The following is an 11,282-nucleotide window of genomic DNA, read 5'->3' as shown; positions in this document are numbered from 1 at the left end:
GAAGGCCTGGATAGAACAGAAAGGCAGAGGAAGGGTGAATTTTCTCTCTGCTTGAGCTGGGATGCCCATCTTCTCCTGCCCTTGGACATAGGAGCTCCCAGTTCTCAGGCCTTCAGAATCCAACCAGGTGTATAGCACAGGTGTATTCCATTATCTTGTAATAACTTTTAATGGAATATAATCTGTGAAAGTACTGAATCACTGTACTATACACCTGAAACTAATATAATATCATAAGTCAACTCTGCTTCAATTAGAAAAGAATCCAACCAGGACTTACACCATTGCTCATCCTTCAGCCCCCAACCCCACAATTCTCAGGCCTTCAGACTTGGACTAGGTTACACTACCAGCCTTCCTGGTCCCCAGTTTGCAGACAGCAGATCAAGCGACTTCCTGGTCTCTATAATTGTGCTAGCCAATTCCTATAGCAGATCATATATACGTCTATGTATATTCTATTGGTTCTGTTTCTCTGGAGAACCCTGACTAATATACTTAGGACAAACTATGTATATTTTTAATCACTATATTAGATCAGATTCATTTATGTTTTAATTTTTTTTAAGTCTGTAAAGAAGACACTTCTCAACTCCTTTTATGGGCCAGCTAAACCTTGATAACACACCTGGCAAGGACATTACACTAAAGGAAAATTACAGGTAAATTTCATCCATACATATTGTAAAAATTATCAAAACGTGCAATAATACATGAAATAAATAATATATCATAAACAAATTCAGTTTAGTCCAGAAATGCAATGTTGGTTTGACATTCACAAACCTATTGAATAATTCACCACATTAACAGAATAAAGGGGAAAAAGTCATATGATCAGTCTATAAATGAGTACTTAATTTATGACAAAAGTGTCACTTCAGAGCACTGGGGAAAGGAAGTCTTTTTTATTAATGGTGTAAGGTAAGTAGATATGATGGAGGAAAAACAAACTTGATCCCAGCCTCACACCATACACAAAAGTCAACACCATGTGGATTACAGATGTAAATGTGAAAGGTGAAACAATAAAGCTTCCAGAAGATAATATAAAAGAATACTTTCATGGCATCGGGGTAAGCAAAGCTCTCTTAAGTAGGACATAGGAAGCACTAACTATAAAGGAAAGTATTGGTAAATTAGACTACACTAAAATTAAAATCTTTCTCTCGTTCAAAGACACCATAAAGTAAGTGACAAGTCAAGCTCATGGTGGTATATGATATTTGCAATATATATAACCAAAAAAGGATCATATCCAGAATATATATCTCCTACAAATCAGTAAAAGAGATGAACAATACAATAAGAAAACTAGCAGGACACTTGAAAACCCATTCACAAAATACCCAAATAGCCAATGTACATGAAAAGATGCTCAACTCATTAATAATCCAGGAAATCAAATTAAAACCACAATGAGATTCAATTACATACCACCAGAACGACCAAAATCAAAAAGACCAAGAGAACCAGACGTTAACGAGGAGGTAGAGCAGCATAAGTCTCTCCCACTGCTGGTGGGAGTGGAAACTGACACAACCTCTTTGGAAAACTGACATTATTAAAGCCAATCACAGCTGTGCCCTACAACGTGGTAAGTCCCCCTTTGGTCTACACACCCAACAGAAATGCACACACCCACACACGCACCAAAGGCGTGCACAAGATAGCTTACAGCCACCCTCTCTGAAATAGCCTAAAACTGAAACAACTCAAACGTTCATCAGGAGTAGAACGGGTAAACCGTGCTATGGAACTGATACAATGGAAGGAAATACAACAGGGAAAAAATACTATACTTACACCCAACAACATAGATACAGCTCACAAACATAGTGTTGAAAGAGTGAAGCCAGACACAAAAGAACAGCTACCGTATGATTCCATTTATATGATGTTCCCCCCTAAAGAAGAAAAAAAATTCTATGAGGTCAGAAATAAGGATGGTGGTTATCTTTGAGGAGGAAGGAGGGGTCCCATCACAGGAGCAATCAGGGATAGCTGTGTTGTCTTTCTTATTCCGAGGGTGGTTACAGGGGTGTGTTCCCTCCAGGATAACACATTGATCACGTGCTTCCGCTCTCTGCAAGCTTCCACATGTGGAACCTTAATAAAGCTTCAAAAAAGTTTCAAATGTTTATTTCTTAGGTGAAGCAAAGGGAGGGACTAACACAGAAAATAGTATAGAATATCTTTATTAAAATCAATCAGTGGTTTGCTCTTACCTGGGTTCAGTTTGCTCTCTTGATGTCAGCTACTGAGCAGAAAATGGGAAGAACCACATATATGATTAGAGGTCAGCTGGGCTGGGAAGAAGAGAATGTCTTTTCTTGAGGAAAAATGAATAAAACTGGGACCCTCTGCAGTTTAGCGAAGAGGTAAAGAATGTATGAGGAAAAAACGATTAAAGACCCAATGTATAAAATAATGGCAATAATGGAGGACCTTGGGGAGACTCCTATATTTCCAGCCTTCTTATGTAAAGCAGGATTAAAAGGTAACAAATTTAGGCTGGCTGCAAGGAAATACTTTCTTATGAAATGTATAATTAACCTCTAGCCAATGGTTTAGTAAAACCCAACTCCTCCCTCAAAAAAAAAAAAAAAAAAAGATTAGCTATTTATAGCAGCCGAAACAGCATCAGCAGTTACACTGACTAATATTATATTACAAAGACTCCCCTGCTTCCAGGCAAAAACCGATAGCCAGCTGGGGTCAGGAAGGAAATTTTCCCTTTGGTGTAGTATTTCACAGCTCTGTTATCTAATAGTGAACCATCCAGACGCTGCCTGGCGTTTGCACCTCCGTTCCCGGCACCTGGCTCTGGGATCCAGGCTGCTGCACTGAAACAGGCCATTGTTTTCATCCTGGATGGAACACCTGTAGGCCTATATTTAGGCAACACCTTGTATTTCCAAAAGGTAAACACAAGGAATATAATCAAAATTGTTCCTAACACTACTGTTTTTACATCAACAATCTATAAATATATGGAAGAACTCAGTATACGTGTGAAATAAACAGAGCAGATATGCCTACATGGACGTAATTCAAAAGACAGCTCTGTAATTTAGCAGCTTGGATCTCAATTGTTGTATTTTGCGGCATGAAAAACACAGATATTATTCATCAAAGTGATTGTCCTGCGCACTTGTATACCTTATATAATTTATTTTTTCAGGGCTTTTTACTTCAAAGAAATCACTAGCTAATGACATTTCAGACTTTAGAAATTTTTCTGATAGCACACTGCTATTCCCTCAGGGACAGGATTGTGAATAAGTGGATTTTTTTAAAGATCATTAACAGATATTACAAACCAATTCAACTGAGCATTTTCTTTGCAAATTACCTTTAACTTTTAAAGCCATTGGAAAAGGAAAAAGAAAAGAAAAAAAAAAGACAGTGAGTGATTTAATTTACTTAACCTGTCTACAAATTGCAGCTTTGCACTCCATCGGCGACTGCATTTTCAACCAAAAAACATCTCTAACTGTCTCTAATAGAGATATTTTTCTAAATGATCACACTTGATGAGTGATATTTCAAAAGATAGTGATGCTTCATTTTTTTTATCATTGAACAAGTTGCCCTGGAATTGAGAATGCTTATTTTATTGATATGTTTAAAGCAAAACCAGCCCTGCACTGTCTGTATCTGTTGCTTAATTAAAACTCTCAGGTAACTAGAAGGTTTATAATTTTCTGAGCAAATGGATGGTGGAGCTCTGGTGGTAGATTGTGGGGTTTGGGGGGCAGGGAGGGGGCTCTTTTATTTAATGATCAAACCATAGTTTCCTGGCTAAAGAGCTAATATTTGGGTGGAGAAGCACCTTTATTCCCCACGTACATCAGGCCTGATTCCTATTTGCATCAGCACCCCGTTGTGTATGTTTTCCATTCAAAGAGCTCCTGTGGACTTCAAAGGGAGTTGCCTGCGAGGCCTGAACGGGCCCTAAACTGGGAGAAACCATGCCAAGTCCAGCTTGCGCTGGAGCCCCAAAATCATGTCACAAAATTAAAGGGTGTCCCCTACCTACGCCATCCCACAGAGCATGTGGGAAATGTCCCCAGGCTTGCCAAGCACTACACTGGCTTCTCAGGCTACTCTTTATAAATATTTGATGAGTGGCACTCCATTTATAAGGAACTATGTTAATAAGAATATTCTTTGAAATCGGAGTCCAACGTAGGCTTTAAAAGGGGTCATTGTTTGAGGGACTACACATTTCCCTTTTTTCCCTTTTAAAGTGCAAGGTCAACTTACCACAGACCAAACAAAGGCACCTATGTCCTTTTGGATGTCCCATCAGCCAAAAAATGGGTAGGGTTCTATTCTGAAGGATGTTCTGTTTTTGGAAGGAGTCATGACATTATTGAGGGCAAAGGAACATAAGAGCTAATGTCTCTTGAGCATCTCTTGTGTGACAGATATTTTCATTCTCTTCTTTTCATCCTCACCGAAATATTATGCAGTAGACTATACTACCCCCATTCTAAAGATGGAAAAATGGGCCTCACAGAGACCATACAAGTTGTTACTCCAGAGCCGCACGACAGGAAGTGCAGAGCTGGTCTGGAACCTACATCTACCCAACCCCACAGCCCTTGTTTGTTTTTCTACCTCACACTAACTCCCAGGTGTCGGCCAATTTCAAATGTCAAGTTCACATCTTCCAGCAGCTGCCATTCTTCTCAAGAGCTGGAACTCGAAGATTACGGGTTCCTTCAATTCAAGCTCAGGCAGGGAATACTGTATCCCACCTGCTGACGATTAAATTGCAAAAGAAATGTTTTGCCCCAAAGAGTTCCCGGTGGGATCCTGCCAGGAAAGGCGAAACCCAAGGTGGCTGCAGATCTACAGTAGCTGGGCTGAGTGCCACGTGAGCGTCCCAAAACCCTGACGCACCTCAGTGGACCTCAGATAATAGGGGTGATGTTAGTGATCACAGCAGACTTCCTTGGAGACAAGTTCAAGGAGGATGAGGAGGACCGGCAAGGGCTCCAGGAGGACAGAGGACCCAGATGCCAATGTGTAGAGAGGTGGCACGTCCCAAATCATCACAGCCCATATTTTTAAGTGTTGGGATGGGAGGAGAAAGGTGGAATTCCACTGATCTCCTTGGGCGTCTCCCCAACCTCAAGATGTGGGAGCCCTGATTAGGTCTCAGAGGTGGACGCTTGGTGGTCAGAGAGGGAGGTTAGGGGCCGAGTCCCTAGTCTACCTGATGAGCGGACACGGGCCCCCAGTGCCCCACGGAGTAACGAGAACCCCCATGACCATCCCATATCCTTCCTGTTTTCACAAACTCCTACAGCAAGAGCCCCAGAGGCCACAGAAAGGAGCCCAAGCAGCTCCATGAGGCCACCATTTGCCCTGGGCTCACGGAAAGTTCACCAGAGCAGAGACACACGTTCCCGGGACCTCACACAAGGATGTGGCCTTGCCAAGCCTTTTTTCACGTCTCTGAGCTGCCGCCTCACCTGCACAACGGGTGATGGTTTCTGAAAGCGCTCCACATGATCCAGGCTGTGGAGACACTGTCTCATCGACCTTTCCTTGCATTTCAGGCACGTTTCTCAACATCAGACTTTTAATTCTCATCCCTGTAAGCTTGGTCTTTTAACAAAAATAAATCTAAATGGGAGTGATTTTTCATGTAATAGAAGCCAAAACCAAAGTTTAAAAATAGAATAAAATAAAACAGGATGTTTTCCAAGCACAGAACATCAATTTGTTTATTTATTTTGAGCTCACTCAACAAATCTTTACACACGCTGAGTTGAGGCTTCCGCAAGGCGTTATGATGTTGGATTTCTAAGCACACTCTACCTTGCCTTTGCGCTTAGGGTAAAATCAAACTTCTAAACGTGAAGCACGAATGAGGCCAGGTGTGATCTGACACCTGCTGGCCTCTCACACCTCATCCTGACCAGCTCACGGCTCTGCTGTCACCCTGTGGAACAGCTGAGACGCCTCCTCCCTCCTGGGTCTGCCTTTCTTCACCTGCCGGCCCGTCTCCTCACTCTTAATTCGGTTTAAATGTGCTCTCCCCAGAAAGACCTTGCATTGCCTCCAAATCCCAAATGGCCCAGCCCTGATCCTTGCCCATTTCCGTTTCCTTTGGAGCATGATTGCCATGGACCACACTCTCCCTGTTTGCTTGGTCCCTCGTGTACCGTCCATGTCCCCAACCCAGCTGAGACTCCGGAAAGCCAGAGATTATCACAGTCTGTCCCCAACTTTGTCCCCAGGCCCTAGCACAGGCCCTGTCCCAGGAAACAGCGTTGCCTCAAAGCAGCTTTACCTGGTGTAAAATAACATAAAACCCCAGTCAGATAACTTTGTATTATCGGCTGCAGTGGCAGCCCTTGAACTGAAGAAGAAAAGCTCTCATTTCTCCTCCTGCACAAACTCAAGTTCTTCCCACTGCACTTAAGCCCTGCCTTCTCCCTGCCAGGCAGTGGTGCACACTGGATCTGGAAGGACGGCCTGTGTTTACTTCCAGCCAGGGAAATGCCTTACCTGTTCACAGGGTCCTGCTTGCCAAGGAGGCACGACTTCCCCGTCATCTGAGTGCGAGATGGCCTTGAGCTCGGCGCCCTGCAGGGTCCAGGTATGACTCTCAGGGGCTCCCTGGGGCTGCTCTGTCCAAGTCAGCACGGGCACCCATGACAGCCCAGAACTCAGCTCCTGTCGCCTCATGAATTGCCGACCCTGCTGCAGGGTGGAGTGTCTTAATTGTTTTTTTCTTTATCGGATCATTTTCAAATTAGAGAAGTACAATATACTAGTTGTAACAACTGAAACAACATTTCGAGCTGCCAGCCCCTGTACTGCCACTGACCTTGTCTATTTCCGGTGGCCTTCTCTCAGTAACAAGTCTCTAGGTCAAGGCCCCTTTCCCTTTCTCACAGCTGCCTCTCCCCCTACGTCATCAGGCAGAGCTGCCCAAGCCTTCAATGGGTACCACTGACTCAGCCCGTTTGTCTCCAGATGGCCATTCCTTCTGACCCTCACCCTACAGGTCATAAACGTGGTCAACACATTTGTGTATTGCTGTGTCGGTTTCAAACATATTCAGATAGGTTATTTCAACTAATTCTTACAATAGTCCATGAAGTAGAGAGGGGTACATATATTGGCCCCCCCAAATATGTGCATTTTCAAAAACATTAACAGGCAATTTGCAAAGAAGATGTTAAAATGGCCACATGAAAAAATACTCAGTTTCACTATGGGAGTTGGGATTGACATGTACACACTGCTATATTTAAAATAGATAACCAACAAGGACCTACTGTAAAAAAAAAAAATTAGGGACTTCCCTGGTGGCACAGTGGTTAAGAATCCGCCTGCCAGTGCAGGGGACACAGGTTTGATCCCTGGTCCAGGAAGATCCCACATGCTGTGGAGCAACTAAGCCCGTGCGCCACAACTACTGAGCCTGCGCTCTAGAGCCCACGAGCCACAATTACTGAGCCAGTGCACCACAACTACTGAAGCCCGCATGCTCTAGGGCCCGTGTGCTGCAACTACTGAGCCCGCATGCTGCAACTACTGAAGCCCATGCACCTAGAGCCTGTGCTCCACAGCAAGAGAAGCCACCACAATGAGAAGCCCGTGCACCGCAACAAAGAGTAGCCCCTGCTCGCCGCAACTAGAGAAAGCCGACGCGTAGCAACGAAGACCCAATGCAGCCAAAAAATAAAAAATAAAATTGTTAATTAATTTTTAAAATATAAAAGAGTGCAATAGAGTAAAAAAAAAACAAAAAATAAAAATAAATTTTAAAAAAAGAAATGCAAAGTAGAAGAACTTGGATATACTTTTTGCCTATGGATTAGCAAATATAAGAATGACAACACACTGTTCAACAAAGGAGGAGTGTGGCCGGACACTAAGCGATCGCAGGTAGGAGTAGGTATTGGTGGCACTGCTCTAACCGATAACTTGCCAACATACAGTGATTTAGAAAACCATGGAACCATGCAATTCCTCTTGTAGGAATTTATCCCAAGGAAATAAAGCTATGTAGAAAGTTTAAGCTACAGGGATGTTTTAATATGCGACTAAGTTGAAGTCAAGTCATAGAATAAAATGCTCTGAAAAAATTAAAATAATAACACAGAAGAATATATAATATCATGCAAAGATTCTGGATATAAGTTTTAAAAAATCACACATTGTCTGAGTCCCATATATATAATAGATATGCATATAGATATAAATATAACACACACCAAAATGTCAAGAAAGGCTATCTCCAAGTGATGGCATTACGGGTGATTTTTATTTTCTTAAGTTCTGCTCATCTCTATTTTCTAAATTATTTTTAATAACCACATAGAATTTTGTAAAGAGAAAAGCAATAAAATGATAAAATTAAAAACACTGTCTTTTTCTAAATGGAACCAATTCTACATTTGATTCTTTCATCCACTCACGCATTCACTTGACAAATATTTACGGAACTCCTACTATACACAAAGCATCCTCCTAGCGATCAAAATTATTTTTAAAAAAAATTTTTTAAAAGAGAGGTGGAGAATGTATTCTTGGTAAATAGGAGGAAGCCAGTGAGGGTGCTGGTTTCAACCAGGAATGTCACCAGGCACAGCTGGAGGTCGCTAGGCATTATCCTTCCCTAAACTCAAAAAAACGACCTCAGAGGATACCAATGCATCCAGTCATGCTTGGCTGAGATTTAGCTTCAGAACTCAACCTGGACCTGAAAAAGTGGTTTCTGGGAGTGAAAAATGGAGAGAATGCGTGAGTGTGAGACTCCCCCACACCCTGAAAGCTCTTCACTCCTGGGTCTACTGCCAGCTTGAGACAAGTCGGTGGCGTGGCCTGACCACAGGAAAAGTGGTCCCAGGGGGTGCATGACGACAGACACTATTTGGCAGTCCCCAAATGATCCATCTTTTGAATAAGCGATCAATGAAAATGCAACCAAATTCCCCTAAAGCTTCCCCCTGACTCTGCCTCTTGAATAGGCATCCCGCCTCTCACTGTTTCTAGAAAACACTCCCCTTTCCTTGCAAGACAGAGTCCCACACACGCATCAAAGCCAGCTTTCCCAGCACGGAAGCCACCTCAGGAAGCGTAGCACTGGCACAGTCTGTAGTACGTCTTTGCAGCCTCCTAGGGTACCATTTAGCCACCCCATGGGATCACTGCCATATTCCAGGTTAACTCAAGGCATCTGCTTTGAGCTGTCTTTTCCCACAAATCGTGAAGAATTTGTGTTGATTCTTCCCCAGAAGGCCACTTGTGACCAGTGTTCCTCTGGAGGCGTGGCCAGGGTCCGGAGGGGAACCATGGAGAAGCGAACCAGCCCTCCTGGGGACTGAACTCGTGACCTCATTAGCACAGGGCTCTAATCAACAGAGCCACCAGGCACATACCTCATTTAAGGCACTGAGGCAGTAATTTGCTAAATGTTAATTCTTAGATTAACTACAGATGCATAGAGTTCCTAGGGGAAAAAAAAAACGAGAGGGATTTGTTAATTCTTGAAAGGAAATTTGGGTCATCAGTAGATGATACCTTTGGTTCGTTTTAAAATATACTTTCAGCATCGAGAGATGACACCCATCAGGATCCATGGCGCCATATTTTTTTTAATCAACATCCTGACCAGGAGACTTTCAAGGAAAAAGCAAATGGTGTCACTTCCCCACGAGCAAAACTGCACAATGATTCTGTATCAATTCCTCCAAAGTTCACGTTTCAAACTCAGGCACAAAACTCACGTGGCAACATGAAGGAAAGGTGTCCCTACCTGAGGCAGAGGTGGTCCTCCCAGTGTGGGAAAGGCTGGACCCCAGATCTCTCCCCGCTCCCGAGAACCCTAATTCCTGTGGCCAGAAGCCCCTCCTGCAGCCCCGTCTCTGTCACTCGGCAGCCAGCCCTCCCCTCCACCCCTTACCTTATCCGTAGCTGGCCCCTGAGGGACCAGTTTTACAAATAGCAAATATGGTTTGGAACAAAGTTTCGACACCGACTCGGCATCCTGTGTCACATTACACTTCTATGAATATTCCACCGACTGTACAACTCTGAAGAAAAGTTTCCGCTTTCCGGCCATTTCAACTTCAGTTGCTCGCACCCTGACAGCGATCTTTGAAACTGATATGGCCCTGAAAGAAGCCAGAATAACTTTTTTTAAATATTAATAATCATGGGCGAGTTTCCCAGTCTTTGTAATCTTGTGAAAGAGCCCCTGGGGGAAAGCACACTGGGACTTGAATTGAACGCGTGCCCACATGAGCTCTTCCATGGAAAAGCCTGCTTGAAGATGCATGGACGTCGTACAGGAGAATTTCTATGAAGGGAGAGAGGATAGGAAGCCAGCCTTGCATTTTGCACTTATCACCTTTTGCCCCAGGAGCTTGAAGACCATCTTTACCCAGGTTTCTGCCCACTGCAAGGGAAACCCCACAGCGTCCCAGCCTCCAGTGGAGAAAACCAACCTGGCCTCTCGGAAGCCTGCCAGCTTGGAGGAGAGGCGGGGGGGGGGGGGGGGGGGGGCGGGGGGGGGGGGGGGGCGGGAAAGTTAGTATCTTCTTTGAGTTGTCAGTTTCCTCACCTGTAAAATGATGATAATTATAGTTCCTGCAAAATAGTGTCTCCACGTGAAAATGGACACAAAATTCTTTAGTCGATTGCAACATAGTAACTACTCATTGGAACTTAAATATTGTAGCTACTATCTGCCTCCTGTCTCAGTGCTTACATCTCCATTCCAGATATCCTTTCCTTTATAAATCTAAAATAAAAATTAAGTTGTACTACAACTATAGTTGTACATCCATGAAAAAGATACTGATGATCAAACTGGCCACAGCCAAGTTTAACTAGTATCCTCTGATTCAAACAGCTAAGAGGTAGCAGCCTGAAATGAAAATAGCTAGTCCTGATTTCTAAATAATGCCTTTAAAAATATTTCCTTATGAAATACGTTATAAAATGGCATAAGGAACTTTCCAAACCGGCATGATCACAATACATGATCTTAAAATCATAATTCTCTACACCATACCAACATTTTAGTCACCCTAAAGATTCTCAGGAATTTCAATTCCGAACACATTTTTTAAAAATCCACCAATCCAAATAAAATCAGACTAAGTATATTTTTATGAAAATACAATCTGAAACAACCCAATTTTATATTCAAGGAACACTCTTATAAGCATTTAGTAAGTTACAATTTAAAACTTCTACTCAAGTTCAAGTTGACAGTTAGGGACCAAATAAGTAGACACTCAGTT

General features: G+C 43.0%; 1 long non-coding RNA gene across 1 annotated transcript; it reads right to left on the bottom strand.

Moving 5' to 3' along the window:
• Positions 1-6,245: 6,245 nt before the first annotated feature.
• Positions 6,246-10,528, bottom strand: LOC118905688. Its single transcript, XR_005022321.1, has 3 exons — positions 10,482-10,528; positions 8,245-10,148; positions 6,246-6,720 (listed from the first exon to the last, which is right to left on the bottom strand). It is a non-coding gene; the product is annotated as an uncharacterized LOC118905688 (long non-coding RNA).
• Between the last annotated feature and the right edge of the window lie 754 nt (positions 10,529-11,282).

This window comes from Balaenoptera musculus, chromosome 13 (genome assembly GCF_009873245.2).
Source record: "Balaenoptera musculus isolate JJ_BM4_2016_0621 chromosome 13, mBalMus1.pri.v3, whole genome shotgun sequence".
NCBI classification, from domain to species: domain Eukaryota; kingdom Metazoa; phylum Chordata; class Mammalia; order Artiodactyla; family Balaenopteridae; genus Balaenoptera; species Balaenoptera musculus.
Note: the sequence above shows the minus strand (reverse complement) of the source record. Positions and strands in the feature narration are given on the sequence as shown.